General features: G+C 40.5%; 1 protein-coding gene across 5 annotated transcripts in view; it reads right to left on the bottom strand.

Annotated features, from left to right (window-relative positions):
• The window catches only part of Synd (protein kinase C and casein kinase substrate in neurons protein Synd), a 63,163-nt gene that overhangs the window by 26,812 nt on the left and 16,995 nt on the right, over window positions 1-19,356 (bottom strand). Inside the window, exon 1 of one of the 5 annotated variants that reach the window (XM_022086916.2) lies at window positions 7,888-8,220. The exons of 1 other annotated variant lie outside the window; for it this stretch is intronic. The gene's annotated coding sequence lies outside the window, so the exon portion shown is untranslated. Of the gene's footprint in view, window positions 1-7,507; window positions 7,619-7,887; window positions 8,221-19,356 lie in introns of those variants that run through there. 3 more of the 5 variants (XM_022086911.2, XM_022086915.2, XM_087352152.1) reach the window with 3 other exon arrangements.

The raw sequence follows: 19,356 nt of genomic DNA on the forward strand, positions 1-19,356 counted from the left end.
GTAAATTACAATCTATGTTTTAAATTGCATGGCCAAATTTATTATAACATGAATGCGGCATCTTTTCCGAAAGATAATGAGAATGCAACTTTTGATCAACTATTTATGATCGACGAAGAAGAAGCCGTCAAACAAAGAATCGAAAATGCACGTCAGAATTCGAAACGCGACGCTAAAGATGACATCAAAGAACCCCCCTTGGGGGGGGGTTAGTTTAGTTTGTTACACAACAATTTAAAACGCACCCCCCCCCCAACACTTGACCAACCCCCCCCCGAGGAGCTCCGAAAGGGGCGCTCTGCTCTAGTAAATCAACAATGTGCTACCATATATTCCTAAAATGTTCGTCTGGAGAAATACTTTCATCAATTTCTTCAGATTCCAAACGCGTGTTTAGGACACAGACGACATTCAATACGTGTGTTAACGGACGCTTCTCGAGAACAGGGGGCTAAAGTTCTGCACACTGTCATAAAAGCGATGAGAAAGGAAGAGGCTATTGTTACAGAAGATCCTCTGCACTTGTTACGTAATGCGGGAACTACCTGTTGAGTGAAGTCCTTGTCAGACAGGCCGGAAGGTAACCGCATTCCATATTATGGGCCCCAGGGTATAGGCCAGGTACAAAAACTAACGATCGTTAGTATGGCCGCCAAAAGTTCCACAGATTAAATTACGTTAGTAAATGGAGTATTATTTTGAAGAGGCACAAAGGTTTCCCATCACACATGTCATCCGACTGACTCAACGTATTCTATTTCATGGTTCGATGATGCTTACAGTGATTAAGATTATAATGAATTAAGAAATGGCAAGAATTACGGAAGTAGACAGATCTTGGTCTACTGCACTCAAGAGTCAGTCGATTCCGTTAGCCGCCGCCAATGCATCCACACATTTGGGGCCTCAAGAATTTGGACAACGGAATCTACCTACACACGTCTACAAAACCCGCTATGAATAAATAAATGCTATGCACAAACTGACAACATTCAGTCTACTCTCTTAGCTTTTCTTGTTAGAGTTTATGTTGAACATGAGCGTAAATAATTTTCACTATACGATTCAATTCACTTAACACGATGAATCTTCGCATCTCTTTATTAGATCTAATTTTATTAGTTCTTTTTGTTTTATTACAATACTTCAAGTGATTTCAATTTACTTTCTTACGGCCCTATACTGTGTTTTAATGTCGAAAGCGCCACTTCTTTGCCCGGGGTTCTTCATAAAATAAACCTACGTACTGAAATAATTAAACTTGTTTATTATGACATCTTCGGAATAAACTACCAATGCTTCGGTGCTTTCCACTTCCCTCCCATCGCATATCAAGTTAAATTACGTTGCAAAATACAGCATCGTTAAACAGCGGAATGCCTTAGAATAAAGAGGCAGTCCATGCTGCTAAATTGAAATAAAATTCAACATGGCCAACTCGTGCTATTAAACATTTAAATCCCAGTGGTAATTTAGCCTACAACTTATATATCATCTCCTTTAATAATCACGGTCTCTGCATTTGTGTATGAATCTCAGTGAAAACACGGATCATTTCTTTAAACAGCATTTACTAACTGATCCATGCACTGGAGAACTGTTGTGTCTTGTTTGAGGAATGGGCTGAATTCTCAAGCAATATTTAGACGATATTCGCTTCAACGGGTTAAGGCCAAGGAGTATGAAGCTGCAGGCAGTACACCTCTGCGTATTGCCGTCATTACACGCGTAACCGTGCATACCGACACACATATTCCCAGTGATGCAATTATGAAACGCGTAATGAGAATATGCACAATCAGCTGTACTTTCTTGTGACATCACGCCAGGGGTGCACCACTTACATGCCAATACTCTACAAGGCTACTGCACTTTAATATCAGATCTTCATTCTCTTACGTGATGCTTATTCTGGGTTTCAGGATACATTAAAATATGGCTGCGCTGGCGGGCACTGCCCGAAATTCATCTGCTCATATTTATTTGTGCATGTTGTTAAAATATGAACATACAGGGCTGTTCTTTTAGACAAACCTATCTTTCTGTTTCCTACGTAAACCAAGTAACTCCACTGTCCAGGATTAAGTGGCAGGATCATAAAGTCAGAACTGAAGAAAACCACACAAAATCACGTTCGAATAAAGGTTTTGAATGAGTCATCACGGGTGCACCGTATGTGATGACAGGCAAAGGTATGCGACATTTATATACGGCATTTTATTAAACAAGCACATTATTTCCGAACGAATATCTGCAAGTACACCACTGATCAGCAAACCGGAGAAAGCAATGGACATCATTATTATCTAGCGTAGGCAGTGGGTGTGCAATTTACAAAACCCGCCAACATAAACACAACGAACTACAACATAAAAAACAACATTACTTTGACAAAATATACTATCGACAGCAGTATTTAAAAATGGCTGCCACTCGTCCTTCAAGGCTGTCTCGACACACTGTGTCGTAACAAACCGCGCTAAACAGATAACACACGAAATAAGAATTAAAACTCTTGTATCATACTAAAGCATAAGAAAGCTTAATCAAAAAATCCGCATTTCATCACGAGGCTGGAGACGAAGTATGTGCACATATACTACATAACTAAAAATATTACCACCTGATAAAGATATTTCAACTATGTTCCAGGTAAAAATCTCTCGAATTTTATTGCGAGGTCTTTCACTGCGGACATGAAAGAAGGGCGAAAATGCTCACTTCCAATACTGTTCCAACAGAGCTGTAAAAACATATTCTTCTATATCCCACGAGAGGATTTATTTACTACGTAAGTTCATGTTAACCGTGCTAATGCTAATTGATATAGAAGTGGATGCAGTGGAAAGTGAATTTAAAGGTTAAGTTTAAGTCCAGCTGATCAGGCTCCCAGTATTTATCGTCTTGTGTTCGACCTTAATATCAGACGACCGTACAACGTAATAACTGTATCCCACAGTCAGAAATGGGATGTTCACAAGTCAAGATCGAATCACTAACATAATTTACGCTCTGATTAAGGACTTGAAATCATTTGGAAATTTCCACTTAAGTAAATGGAATTAACAACTTTATTATTCCTTCCTGTCTTGCATCAAGCCCTCGCTGCGTTATATCACGTTTACGTTGCCAAGTGCAAAAATTCTATGATACAAATTAACTGTCACAGTAGCTGGTATATTAACTGCATACCGAAATTTCTCCACGGTAAATACGTTCTACGAATTTTTCAACTCAAGACACCCACACAACTCATGCACAAGGTCCAGTTAGTTTCAAATAAATAAATATTCCGGGCAATGGGCATGTGTCAAATTGAAAGAACGAGAATTTCGTGTTCAAAGACGAGAAAGATGAAGGCCAGCCACTGTAATAAACGACTGAGGCACCTATGTAAGCAATGAAATTGCAATAATAATCGAAATGCATAAAGACATAGGTGCAGATCGAAATATAATAATATTGATTTAAAAAATGGTTTGAGGGTCAGAATTGGATTAATCTACAGGATGGGTGGGAAGTAAGTAGGCATTGAGAAATGGTTATAACCTCTATATTTCCAATGCAAAGCGATTATTTAATGCCTACTTACTTCCCACCCATCCTGTAGTTCAATATAGGGTTTGGTGCTGAGCTCTCGTAAATAAGATAATGGGCCTTTGCGTTACATAAAAATAGGGAATTTCGTGGCCACGTGAGCGACTATCAGCTTCCCAAGACACTTTCACGGTGTTCTATAGTCGTTTTGTCTAGCTCCACGAGCAGTAATTTGTTCAATGAAGTGCACACTCTCAGCATGACTCGTCCTCCGACGTCTTCCGTACTAAATCGAACATGTGCTAAGGTGAACGTCGCGTCGCAACGCACCGTCGCCCAGTTATTCCGGGAAATACGGAAGCACATGCTCTCTCTACTTTGGTGTGCACCTTGTGAAAAAATATCTGTTGTTTTAAATAAAGCATGTTTTGTTTCAGACAACAAAACTGCTGATTTCTAATTTGTTGCTCATGTTATGAAACTGCGCTTATAGGAAACTGCTACTCCCTTTACGAAATTTCACTTCACAACCTCCCAGGAAGGCACCTATTCGTAACAGCGGGGACTGCCTGTATTAAACTTCATTAACGTATACCAGCTTTCATCAACTTTGGAACGCGCAGCACGAGCCAATGCGACACTGGAGTAAACGTCATCAGAGACTGCCGGTGGCACAGGACCAACTAGGACAGGGTCTCATTCGGTGGGATGAGACGCAGAGTCGGCAGGAAGCCAGCAGTGGATGCTGGGCAACTGCACCGAGGATGGATCGATCTCCAATTCATGCTATCTCTTCTGCACCTGCTACACTTTCAGCTTTGCTACGTGAGATTTGTGGGCAGACGTCCACATCGGTAGTCTACAAAACAGAATCCGCATTCCACAAGTTTACTACTATCAATGTCAAGAATGATTTTCGTCGTGCGATGCCACCAGAATACCATATTATATATCCAGTTTTAATAAGGGACGTGGAAACTCAAGTTCACGGCTCGTTATAACACAACACTATTTTCAGTCATATGTAGTTCTACAGATTATTAACACAAGAACAGTCACACAAACAGTCATAACCTAATCCTTAAGAATCACACGGGTAATTTGCCGCAGGTTGTGCAGAGTACGATTTGACACCGATTTATTTTCAGAATTCACTGATGGCGATTCCCTCTAAACCTGGCTTTCCAAGTCTACACAATCCATACAAGTCAATACCACTCCAGGGAGCGGGCGAGTGACCGGGTAGCAGTGGGTCTTTCCAGCTTCAAGAGTTTTCACTTTACTATTCTTACATTCACCACTTTGCTTCTGCAAATAGATCAGTTTCCAATTCTTGCTCCTGTATTTCGTATTAAAACTGTATACGCCGTATCGAATGACGCGTGGAAGGAAAGGTGTATGAAATTGCTAGACGTATATTTGTGTATTATAAAAGCAATCACCGGAAGCAAAAAAATCACGAAAACAATTCCAACTGGCACCACAGCGGTCACTAAATGTGTTTGTATAAGAACCCAAAACACTATTTAACGCTTGTTACGTAGGGTTTAACCCTTCGTGGTTATTTTAGTATTAATAACGGCGCCTGACGCCGGAAGCTGAAGGGCAGGTAATGGGAGAAACTAAGATATGTACGGCAATGACCTTGAAACTGGGATTCCGCCAAATGACGAGCCTTCTGCACCGACATTAAGAGACGTTTCAACTGCCTTGATAACACAGGCTGCAGTTCCGGCACAATAAACAAAGTCATCATGGAAAGAGATCGTACAACGCGAATACGACGAAGCTACAGCATGAATACAAACGCAACACTGTTACTTTAAGGCCGATATTGCAAAATCTGAAAGACAGTGCTTCGTGAACTCGGCAGTTACAACAGGGAGGGGCCTCATGCGCTGTCATAAACTTTAAACACTTAGGACGACACTGAAAACTGGCATGAAGTGATTTTCATTTCCGATACGGAGTGTAAGCACAGGACTGTGTTTCTGGGTAACCGAACAAGAAGCAGCCAGGAACTCAGTAAGTCTAATTATTTGGGAATGCAGAGGTATTCATGCACGACGAACCTTCCAGCCTTTCTCATTATGTAATAGGCGACGCGACTCATTGATGTGAACATTTTTTGTGGCTAGCGTTTCTGTTAACGTTGTTGAACTTTCCGTTTCCAGTACACGAGCAGGCATGTCAAACTCGCGGCCCGCATGTTCTAAAATTACACACGATGAGCGGCCCAAAATTCACGTCAAATTGATACTTGTAAACAGCTGCTTTATATTTCAATTAAATAACGCGGAAATGGGTTTCTCATTGACATCCGTGTGCTCTGCGGAACAACAAAAAACGAGAAATTTTGGATTTAAGGTTCTCACGGCGGAGATAACGAAGATGTCAGTCTTCTGAGTCGTAGCGCCGTGCAAAATGGTAGAAGTTATCAACGTTTCGGAGATCTTTGCTGCCTCCATCACAATCACGTTGATTATGGAGTCAGCTTTTGGTGTGGAATTTTCCACACCAAAGTTCAGCCTAACATTTAAACTAATTATTCGGTAACCAGAGCCTTTTGTGTGACGTGCACCGCAAACCTTTGTGTACACTGCCAATTATTATTGAAGATGTCTGTCTTCTGGTTGTTGTGCAGTGTAGTCTGGCAGAAGTTTACCGACGTCAACGTGTACTGGTTTACACGGCGCAACATTCCAGAAAAAAGTCTTCACATTCGCTACCATAAGAACCTGAAATGTCCGAAATTACCGAAAGATATGGTCCGAAATTGGAATGTGTCAACAAATTTTTGTGAACCTCCACAATACAATATTTAATGCAAAACAACAAAGCGGTCTTGAGTTGTTAAATGCGAACATGCATAGCGAAGATTTTTGGGCGCATTTGTATTAAACAATCAACATTATTTTTAAAAACCTTCGGACTCAAGTTTCGTAAACATAAAGGAAATAAACACTCTGGAAGACACAATGTCTGAAGCATGCCACGTGTTCACTGCCTATGCAATTTCTCATGGTCAGTAAACATACCAATACTTCCGCAGCGACAGGAGACTCGCGAGCGCTGCTTCCTTGAAAGGGCCACCGTAACGTACTCAAATACCCACGTGTATATGTTGTCGGGGTATATGGTACCTCAAAATTGCTATTCGTTTCCGCATTGCGTTTTCTTTAATACAACTTGCACCGCGTCGGATGTTGCTTGCTTTGCATTCGTATTCCCAACTATGAACATACAAATGGTGCGTATCGTTACTACCCTTCCTTGTGTAGGATTTGCGGTTTTCACGGCGGTGAGTCCGAACACGGTTGTCTTCTTTCTACCCTTCCTTATTCTTACAGTTCCCGGTTCGATGTCCATCGTGCGGACTGTATAATATGTTTGTGATTGTTTCAGCCACTATCGAACGAAAAGATGTTTAATTCAAATTAGCCATGACCACTTTCTCCCACGACCATACCAATTCAACACTGTAACCATCAACCACATACTTCGATGTAATATAAATTCTCTACGGTAACGGACACGTCCTAGATAAACAACCCAGAACTTTAAAAACAAAAGTACTGACCACCGCATTACAGTCAAGTTGGGAATGGCACTAAAACTGCACAGCCAACTTATTCCCTCGGATAGAGCAAAAAAGTCAAAAAAAGCCACGCATGTTGAGCGTGCACCCGGGACGTGTTGCACAAACAGCCTCGTTTTTGGGGGTAGGAGAGGACATCCCTATGCGGAAACTGGCTCAAAATAAATTTACAAATAGCTTCAGGGACAAGCTGACATCACAATAAAAATGTTAGTATTGAACTGTTTTTCCTTGTTTGTAATTAAACTCTGCGCCGCAACAGTGATTATACAAAGCGAATACCGAGTTTATGACGAGCCCCACCTCCCAAAAAAAGGAAACGCGTCTCTGCTTTTGACACCACCCTCTTCATAATTCCCAAGGCAAACTCACACGAGCTGAAACAGTTTCTGGACGTGCACGTATCCAAAACGCCAATGCGATTCATTCTTCCGGCGTAGAAATGGTATCCTCGCCGTGTATACAATCAGCAACGGTACTCACCTGGAAACAAAAATAAAAAATGTTAATGCACTTTCGAGGCGCAATGCACATAGCTCGTAAGCAAATACGTTTTTTCCACTCAGAATCGAGACCGTACGTAGAACCAAAGTACTCGAGAAATGGCCGACAGCCACAAACATTTGCATGAAAATGCATTATTCCAATGAAAATAAATTGTCCGATTTATGTTATGATTCTGTGACCGCAATTCGACACATTTCAAACCACACATAAATATCAAAAGCAAAGGAACTGACAGAAAATCTCACCTGGACTTGGGCAAGAATTCCATGATGCACACAATCTGACCAACGAAAATCGTACAATCATTTATTCCATTTGACTTCTGTAAAATGTGGATCTGAGTACTTAATATTCACTTTAAAATTAATACAGATTTAAAACCTTCCCTTCGTTACACCAAGACTATACGAACGATTGAGGAAGTACAAAAACCGTTTCACACGCGCAATAAGCGAACTTTTCTTCTGACTCGACGCTCTTCGACTGACTTCCTAGTCGTTCCCCACCACATGCATGCTGTTTCGTTTCATGAGGCTGGCAGGCCTCAGTAATTCTTGCTGCTGCCTGCCAGCCATGCCACAGCAATGGCCCAACAAAATAATCAACACGGCCTTCAGGTCACGCCACAAGCATAGAAGGTTACAACACTGGTTTTAAAAATGAGGAATTCAGTGACGAATAAAAACACATAGGTTTATAGCCCAAAATTAATAAACAAAATTTAAAACGGGGATTATGAAACTAAAGTAAAGGTGTTTACATTACAACTTCATAAACTCTTAAAAAAGAGTTTTTATTATGCGAATTCCGACCTTTTCATATTTCGAATCCTAAACAGCTGATCGAAATCTTTCTGTGCAATTCTGAGCTCTTTAGAATCCTTATACGAAGCGGAAAAAAACTGTGGCTTGCATATCCCACATGTAGGGAGGGTCTAGTCTATATATTTAGTTCGCTGACAGATTTTAATGACGTATGACTGATAAGAATTTATTGCGTTATAATGAAAAATGACCAAGGCAGTTTTAGACAATCTGGGCTGATAATTTACACAAGCGATATCAGTGGCTCAGAGCAGAGTCCAATGGTGTGTTCTGATAGTGACTAACGCAAATGAACTTTGGTGTAATATTAGACAGAAGCTTCGACATACAAAACTCAACAGCGAGCAGAGACAATTATTACGCCTGCAATTAGAGGCGTAGCAAAATGGTAACATTTTATCTGTTTTAGTGTCCAGGTATATGAAGTAATGCCTCAGCATCTTTATTTCTTTTAAGAGATTTGAGACTTTCGTTGTAATGAAGATGTTTATGTTGGTCTTCTGCCCTTAATGCCGCTTGGCCTTGTTCGCATTCAGAACAACAAGAAACCCAGTTCTTCTTACATGTCGCAAAACAAACAAGCGTGACACCATGTCTCTGATACGTTTGTAATTCGGCGTGCCGTTTTCTCAAAAGCATAAATTCTCTTTTATAATCAAAGCAACTACTAACATTGCAGAGACCAAATGGACAGAACATGCCGGTTCCGACTGTACAACAGGGACGTCATTCTAAGCAGAGCGGAGTGCATGAAGAAGACTTACACACTACAGATTTACGACTTAAATTGGATTGAACTGTACCTGGGTTGGTATCAGCCTCGTCGTTCCGCGCGTTTCAGTTTTCTGGCAACAAACTGCAACCACAAGAGCAACGTGGCTGCAGACTTTTCAATAAGAAACTGAATATATTTACTCCAAGACCAGCCGAGTGTTTGGACAGAGATCTACACCTTTAATAAGTGTAAATTATAAGATACATTTTGTCTACTTCCCTTCTTCAGGACATCAGTACTCTGTATGGATGTGCATCCTCCCCTTTAAATGTCAGCTAATCGATTTTCATGAACGTTACACTGTTGGAGACCACGACAGCCTTGTCAGTCTACTCTTGTGCTTGCTGCCTCTATTATCTGATGACAGAGGCAGTATCCACCTCCGAAACGTCTGTAAACATCTACCTGACTACAAGGCGCAATAACCAAGAAGACAGCCATCTTGAGACTCATATATAAAAAATTCACGTAAATCGTTTCTGCGGTTCTCTAGCTGTTGAACAGACAAGGCGAGACCAACAGACGCGTTTTGCAATTTTTTGTTGTAAATACGCATAAAAAGTTTTGTTTTTTACGACAGAGACGTTGGAGCAATACGACATTACGTATTGTGCAAGGAGAACGAATGAGTAATGGACACACAGGCTGGTGAAGAGTGGAGGTGCATTTGGAGTACCGTATCAGAGTCGCGGTATTTTCGCAGAAAGTTTATGTGGAAGTGAAGATGCGGATAGACTGAAAAGAAATAAAGAATTAAAGCCCACATCACGTACGAAAGAAACTGCAGAGAACAGTATTATACGCTGCAATAAACAATAATGTGTTTGTTGCACGCAAGGAAAATTCATACTCAACTATAGTCGGGAAACATAAAAGTAATACACCACCTTGAAGTAGATGGAAGGACAAAGGCCAATAACAATATTGAAACGGAGCTTAAATACTGTGAGGGTGTCCGTTGGATTTATCTGGCCAATATTAACCTTGTTTTGAGAAACACAACGAAACTGACAAAAGTCAAGTCTCTTCCTCTTGGGAAATGTCTTCACCGTGCATGAGATTTCACAAAAGAATCTGAGTTATCCATTGCATAAGTGTGTCGTCATCATTAGTACAAACCAAATGTCCTTTCCATACTCACTCTGATAACAAATTGTGTGACGTTCCTGCTAACTCATACGTAATTTTTTCGACCCTGAGCACCAGGTAGTTTTTGACGTGGTCGCCGCATGCGACAAATCATGCAGCACAAAATTTATTCTGAGTGAAAAGACTGGAAAATGTAGGCCTACCTCGGTATTTTTGAAACGATGGTATTCGGCCGGGGTTAGGTAACACAAATTCGCCGAAATCATTCATGCCGAGGCGTTCCGTTAGTTTCGCAGTCCCTCCAAGCAAGTAACGCGTTTGTTCCGTACCATTACGAACCACATCCAGAAACGGAGACGCTTCGCATAAAACATTCCTGGTATTACAGCAATACCCTTCATATTTACTATCACTGTCTAGTAGTCGAGAGGTTAGGCCACTTGCCGACCTGTGTAAAACATAACTCCAACATTACATGAAACTGATCGAACTTCATTCGTTTCATCCAAAATCTTTTCCATCGGATACCTTTCAATTCAATTCAATTCTTTATTATTAGTGTGCTGTATCAACAACCAGAAGGCCAATTACAGATACAGCACAGAGACGAACACACGAACAACAGAGTTCTAAAATAACTCAATTTCTTCGAAGAAGTAATTTTACTCCTCATAATTATAAATCCGAGCAACTCTAGTGATTTTAACATCCTTAACGAATGAGGTGATGACAAAAAATTACAGCCACGTGGTACCTCCCCAATAAATAGCACCCCGCTCTTCTGCTCACCTCGTTGCATCCCACCACACTCCAACTTCCAGATTTTTATAAGCTGGCCTTTGCCCTTCACAGACATTCATCCTGAAGATGGCAACTGAAATTTTCGCCAAAACGCAGGAACATATTCAACAACCGACGCGGTGTTTCTTCGGAAGCCAAAATTGCGCATCGAACACAAGTCGCTAAAAACAAAGGAAGAGAAGCTATGATAACAGATTTGTACCTACGACAAATGAACACCGAAGCCAATTACGTATCAATAATCGGCACGAATTTATTTCAAAAAATATACTTATTCAAAATCAGGATGCATCTTTCCTCTGCTTTTAATCCAAAAGAATGTAAATACAAACATCCACCCCTGCCATTTGACGGTGACGCTGCCGTGCGAATACAATGATGGTTAGGTCTGCATGTGCATTGCCCCTTTGGCTACTATTTTCAGTTTCAAGTGCGTGACGAATTTGATAGCACGACCTTCAGTCGAGAATACTGAATTATGTTCATTCCGTTCAGTATTCAAGCCACAGAAGCTATGAGTATCACTTTCTCTCCGGGCAGTGAACCAAACTCCTCCTCTGAAGTGAGATAGGTTGGCGCAATAATTTACCACGAAGAATTTACGAGTATTCTCCTCCTTCCTGTGGTCCCGTTAAACAAATAAAAAAAAATAAAACTTCCGTTGCAGATGTCTGTGGCACTGACAACTGTAGGAATAATCCCAAATCTATGCACCAAACGTGATTCATGACCCACACATCTTCGTCTTTCATTCCGTAATACGTAACACGGCATCTGCTGCACTTAGATGATAATTTATTAAGAGAAACAATTCAAGAAGAATCCCACTACCCATTCTTAATCGATTACTAAAAATTGTCTAATTTATAGCGCGACCAAGCCAAGAAGGATGAGACAGTCAGTGTGCATGATGTTTGTGAACCACAGAATCGGACCGTTCATCTGGTCACGCAGTAATATTGTATTTAGCTTGTAGTTAAGCAGCGTCAAACGAGGCATGCTGGAATATTCCTGAGTGGTAACAAAGAGATCCAGGAGGAAGCGGCTGTAGCCCATTTCAAGATAAATTCCTGTCCACCGCCTGCAGGATATTGATCTATAAAGATCACCAGTCCCCTCAGGAGTTCTAACCTGGAATGTCCGGAATAATGGGCAGGAAAGGTGACCTTAAGATGGGTGTCTTCTGGGATGCTGCGCCGTGAAGTCTGGTAGAAATTTGCCGACGCTTTTGAGGTGCTTGCCTCCACCATCATCATCGTCGTCGTCTGAGGACATATTCATACTCACCACCGTAAGAACATTATAAATCTCACTACGAACGGTAACCTCTCCGCCAATGTTCGGCCCTGGGTCATAAGGAAATTCTTCGGACGCTTCCTGGATGATACGCGAGCATGACCGAATCGTTCAGAAATGAACGCGGGTTACCGGTTCGTTATAAGCTACGTACCGCCATTGCTACACCAGCGACATTGGTGGCGTTCTTCACCAAACACAGATTAGACTTTCTGCACAGTTCCGATCAAGGATTCGTTGGAAAATATCTCGAAGCAACCACTGGACGCGGGGACCGGCCCGCTGGAGAATCTCTGGAGAAACATGACGCAGAAGCCACGGGTGGGACCCAAGACCTCAAGTGATTCCAAGAGCGTGAGCGCCATACAAGAGTGTGGAAAATAAAATCGGCCTGAACGAATGGATACCAGTTAATATGTAAGCTACCGAATAGCCGTACAACGTGAAGGTTTCTGGTACAACTATAGGCTTACCGATGGACAAGAGAAAGAGAAAAAAAAGCCCGGAAATGAACAGTGAAAGTGATTTTTTAATTCGTTCTAAGAACTCACACTGATACTGCAAGTTCCGCATGGGCTCACTACCAATGACCGATGGCCGCTGCGGTTCGTTGATGGAATGTAAGAGGAAAAGATTTCACATCGGCACTTACAGCGGGACTCGCTGTAACATGACGTGTACAAAACTGCTTTCTGAAGCAAAATATAACAATTAGTTCTGCGAAGAACTTGTGACAAAACTTTCCATCAAATGCACCCATCAGCAGACAAGGGCTGGCAATTATAAATTACCGACCACGAAATTTAATATACATTAAAGTATATTATGTATTATTAAGAATACTAGTTGTACATCTAAAGACTACAGATTCATCACTAATATCCAACTACCTGCCACTTGGCAGGCATAATGTGAGATTTCAGATTCTAACAGTGACGACAATGAAGACGACTGTCTTCTGGGATGATGCGCCGTGAAGTCTGGTAGAAACTGATCGACGTTTCAGAGGTGCTAACTGTTCCATCATCTGGGCGATCGAGTCATCTTCATAATGTCATGGCTTCAAACGTTTTGAGATTTATGATTTAATTTCCAGTAACAGCATGACCAATATGCACAGGAAACACGACAAAGCACAGCGTATATGCATGAGTGTAAAATATGCTTATTATTAACAAAATGCTATACTAACTTCATGGAGAGCACAGTTATATTCCAATATAAAATATGCAGCAAAACTCAACTTACATCTATTTCTCATCTAACAAACAATTTTCAAGAATATTCAACGGAGAGTTTGTTTTAACAATACCGATAAAACGATTTTCCTCATAAAAATTGTTCATATTACGTTGAAAAATGTACACTGTTTGCTAACGAGTACTAATCATTATACCGAAAAATGTTTAAATAATTTTTTACTATAAGATCTGTGGCGATAGGTGGGATCGAACCTGGTGCATTTTGAAGCTACTAGGCTATTGGTTAGGGTACTGAATAAGTCTGGACCTATGAGAAAGAGCATGAAGTTCTTAATGATTCAAAGCCTGTCCACGTAGACAGCGCTCTAGTACAAACTAATTAGTATGCGTCCTGATTTCATACGACGTGTACTTCAGCCTCATGCCAGTTAGCGCAGAGAAAATAAGCTTTCAAGCAAAACGAGTACACTCATATTCCGCATGACTTGTCCATCCGATATTGGCACCGACACTATGGAACTATAAGTTCCCCCTTCACTTCCCGCATAAATGATATCACACGTAAAGATTGCGCGGGAGGTAGTGGAAGAATTTCTAATAAAAAATCACGCGTTTCAAACGATAAATGTAAAATTCACTGTCTTTATTCAAGAGACCCGCCAAGCGCCAGGTCAGAGATGAAGCCCGTAACTGGCATTATTTGTTTTCGGAATACAGAGTACATTAAAAGTGAAAGTACCCACGTTAATGTTTTGTTTATTTGTAGTTTCGTAATAAAAGAAATTAAGTGGTATGTCTGCTTATTTGCTTGTCATTTCTGACTCGCAGAAACAGTTGTAAATCTGGAATGTACGAATATTTAAGTTGTGTTGTTTTATTCCAGTATCAATTCAGTATCACTGTCTCAACTTTTAACACTTTTCGGTCCAAAGCTCATACAACACTATGAACAGAGCAGTTACTGTCTGAGAGGGTTCGTCCAATATTACCGGCTCGCAGGCAGGCAGCATTATCGGTCTACACCACACCCCATACAATTGATAAGGCCTGTGGCATCTCTACAGCAATCTTTAAGTTCCCCAGCAAGACTCGGCTGGAGAATCCAGTAAATATGAGCAGCTGTCAACTAAGGACAAACTTCCTATGTTGTAGGAATACGTCAGTGTACGACAGTTTTCAGTCTGGGGGTCCAGGATAAAATTACATGTCGATAAGCTTCATTATTTTTAAATATTCATGAAATAATACTGGGGTGACAAAATCAAAAATGTCAAGACCGGGTAGGCACGTAGCATGGGCAAAATGTGAACTGCATACGAGATCTTAGCAGGAACCGCCCGTCTCAATATATAACGGAGCGACGTTCTGTCAAGTCACTGATGATAATAACTGTGCTTAGAATAATGCGACATCCTTCCTCGCCCATCTTCCGAGCGCTGCCCTCTAAACGCCCAGAATTCTAAAAAAATTAAAACTCATGTTCGAGCATGCGACGTACTTGATGAAGTACAGGTCACAAGGTACGGAGAATGACGTCTTTTCAGGAATGAAGAATCTCAAGAACGCATAACTAGCACGTTAATTAGCATCGATTGTAAACAAATAAGTTTAAGTAATATTACTTGCTTATGAGAATTATTTGGAACTCTTCAGATGATACTACGAGAAGGTCAGGGCCTTCATCTGAGGGTCAAAACAGTTTTCGGCGCTTGTAGCTACGAGCGAACGAGGACTAAAACGTGTGCGTCACACTGTACGCGCTATTCGTTTAAAAGTAAAGGTCATACGAGTGTACGGCACGATGAGTAGCCCTTTCTACTTAAATATGTTCTTACAGGCTTCCAGCACAATTCCCTGACAGAGAAAAAGGAGCTTCAATCTTGGAAAATTCGTTCCCGTCTTCATTAGTCTACCACTATCGAGCTTTCTCCAACTTTCCGAAATTTCGCAGTGGTTAAACATACGAAATTCTTTAATGACCAAAATATTAAGCCCCGTTAAAAAACATACATTATTTCTGTAAGAGATTAGAAGCAAACTAATTCCATAAACAAATTCTGGGGCGACATGACAAGTTACTGGATTTTAAAGCAGTGGCAAACGTGCTTAATAAAGGCGTGTGATGCTAATGAGCGAAGCTCTATAATTCAATTTAAGGCCATATACACTAAAAAGGAAACTACAATGCCGAAGAACAGATGACTAACAAATGCAAAAGCAAGCCTGGCAGCCCGGTCTCACTTAAAACTTTTGTCGGAAAAACAATGAAATAAGACTATAGGATCCAGAAAAACATTTGCTTAGTAAACGTAGTAGGGTATATAGTAAGCCTTATTTGAGGAGATTTGAGAATTTGCTTAATTTTAAAGTACTGGATAGATGTGGCAAAAATGGAAATAGAGAGTTTGATGAGTGAAAGATTACAGGTTCTTGGAAAATAAAATAATTATAATCAGATCAGTTTGGCGCAGACCGGCCTTGGTTCGCGGACAACTGGCTAAGAACCAAGGATAGAGTTTGCAGAAAAATACCCTCCTTCGAACAACCCGCTTTTACCGTGTGCAGGTATAATGTGAAAGGGTCTGTTCTGTTATCAAGGAACAACTGAGGAAGAGAACGCCCACAAGTCTACTGCATAGTTCTGTCCTCACGCAAAGCTGTAACCACGGAGAACCGTCAAGCCAAGACGAAACTGTTCGAAACAGCACCAGTCACGTCCCGTGCAGAAAATGTGAAAAATTAAATAAGGTCGCTCACACTGACAGAAGAAGACAGGAAGAGTGAGGAATACGACCAGTCATGCCTGGTGCTGCCTGTCTAGTCGTCCCCTGTCTGGTCCAGACAAAACACAAACCTCGTACATGGGATGTGGTGCGACGGCTCACAAAATCTTTTACGGCGGTAATCTGCATCCAATGGCAGCAAGTTTCTGGTTTCGTATGAGCTCAATCGTAAAAACCAGAAATTAAACCCTCTGCTTCCCCCTACCACATAAGAAGCCAGATCCAAAGACACTTTTTTCGTCTTTATTTACACCACGTCTAGAAACAGCCAATGTGTCATAGCAGTTTCTTCCTCGCCCATCCTTGTCGACAACTGCCGACCAGATAACATGCGTGACTTTCGTTTAAAGCGCCAGGAATGAAATTGCGTAAGAGCAAACTCGCATATGCAAAAGTTTGCATTTCACAAACAGCTTTTACCGATTCATCGATCTCATTGGAGCAAATTCGCGTTAACGAAACATACGTAATTGCAGAGATGACTGTATTTATAATTTTTATTCAAAATCAGCGATGTAAGAATTACGATTTATTATAAGAATCAGTACGAGATACATTGTAAAACGTTATAAATAATAGTAAAATATATTTTCTCACTTTTTGACTTTTTGGTTTCAAAATCGGCGTTATTCTGAATCGGCACAAATCGAGGGCTACCTGTATTTAAAACCTACTTGTAGTAATATAAAGCAGGGCATACGTTTCTGTACATGAATTCGATGTACGAATATTAACAATTCAGGCCTACTACAGTTACAATATGACTTCATTAGAATGATGTACCCATAAAGTAATAGGCCTACGATATCGATATGAGCACGAGTGTTGTCGATGTGCTGATTCGTATCAACTGGCATTCCTAAGATATCAACTTGCTGATAAAATATTTGCTATGCTCTAATGACAATGATACTAAATACGACTAAATATAGTAGCAAACTACTCATATACAGTATAAGTAACTGGAAGCAACCGATCAAATGACAGCGATACTGTAAATTAAGCTCTAGAAATCCAAATGTTAGTCAGTACCGTGAAAAATCGGGATCGGGGACTGCACACGGCCCACGAAAACTAAATATTAATTTTTAATCTATTAATGTCCTGCGTTTATACGAACTTGACGAACGAACGTGAAATGTAAGTACTTCGAATAATATAAAAAACATTACAAGGGATCCCTAAATTGAGAACACAAATGTTACAAGTTCAATACTTATTAAAACCCCTGAGTGAGGTTACACAAACAACTACTACCAGCATACGCCAAAATTTTATATATTCCATTCTATTCTAATTCCTCCCGACTTTCCTGAACTTTCTTAATGGCGCCTTCTAAAGGGAGGGGGCATTTTTTTAATAGAACATAAATAAGAAAAATGTTTATTACAGGATTAATTTAAACACATTTTTAATGTTCAAATTCTAGAGAATGTTGTGCAATACGTCTGTCCTGAGTCACCTTTTAAATTTCTATAAATAATTAATAAGATCATTACAGTCTCATGTCTTTCTTCAGATACTGATACACGAATAATCGTCCTATGAACAGCTGATCTATTGGGGAAAAAAAGAGGGAGAGAAAACAGTATACTTCAAATTAATATTCAAAACTGCATTCTGTACCTATAGCAGAATTCAGAAATATTTTCGTTATTAGGCCTATAAGGTGCATCAAACACACAGCTTCAGGGCTACCTATCAGCAGTTAATATTTCTTTCTAAACATTATGCATATGTCCCGTTCCTAAACAAGTGTACTAGAGGCAGGGAAAGGCCAAAGAGAGGTAGGAGAATAATCTAGTCAAGAGACATATTAAAATTATTACACAGCAAAGTTAAATTCACTAAAAACCACTTCAGCGTTTAAAAACGGCCACAGAATGCTCTGACGATTAATTCACATCTAAGTAAGTGTCATATACAAATTGATCCACGGGACCAACGAGCTATGAGATCATGCAACACATGTAACCGCAACTGCGTATCAATTAGCGTAGAGCGCATACAAAATTGGAGCGCAGAAGGAATATCACTACAGCAGCGAGTGGTTGTGGAACGGGTCTGTCGCTCGCCATTTTTCGCGTGATGAGTTACATCCTGGTTAACTTGGCACAGAAGGAGTGTCGAGACATCCGATGATGCGACCAACGTCCCTATATCATCCAGACACAAGGAAATCCCCTTTAAAACAGAGAACAATTCGTATGCTGAATCACAGCGAGTGAAGAATTCTGCCTCACATGACCACACCATCGCAATTACTTGTATACTTATAAGTATTACAAAGAACTGATACAGTATCTAAACCTTTTACAATACAGTTACACCTCATGAATTTGGACCGCCCGCCCTACCCTTCTGTATCAATGCATTTTATTTACGCCGAAAGGAGAAGTTTTCCTAAATGTTGTTTTTAAAATAAACATTTCAATTTTCTTCGTCATAACTGTGCCCTAATAACATCTACGTCAACGCGTTATTGGACTACAAATAAATTTGCTTGTTTATTTCAAATACTGCTTGAAAATATTTACATGTTCTATAATTTAGGCCTTTATGTAATTCAGACTATTCCTTCCCTCTATTAGTCAAAACTGGCGAGGTTTTCTGGATATGCACTATTTATCCATAAATTTCTTAGCGAACGTCTGCTCCTGTCCCTTAAATTCAGTTACGTGGACCGACACACGTATGTAAATGTATTTGTTCTGAAGTGAAAATCCTTCTTCGGTTACACCGAAACTGCCGCCTTCCCAATTTCCAAACAAATAAAACAAAGCCTATACCTCATCCAGAATGAAAAGGAGTCTACAGAGATGTGAGATTTGAGGTTCTCACGGAGGCGAGTACGAAGATGATTGTCTCATGGGTTGTGGTGCCGTGTGTTCTGGTACAACTTCACCAACGATGCTGCCTCCATTATCAGAACTATGAACGGCGC

This window comes from Zootermopsis nevadensis, unplaced genomic scaffold (assembly GCF_977971745.1).
Source record: "Zootermopsis nevadensis isolate Lab colony 2312 unplaced genomic scaffold, Znev_1.0 Znev_ptg000020l, whole genome shotgun sequence".
NCBI classification, from domain to species: Eukaryota; Metazoa; Arthropoda; class Insecta; order Blattodea; family Termopsidae; genus Zootermopsis; species Zootermopsis nevadensis.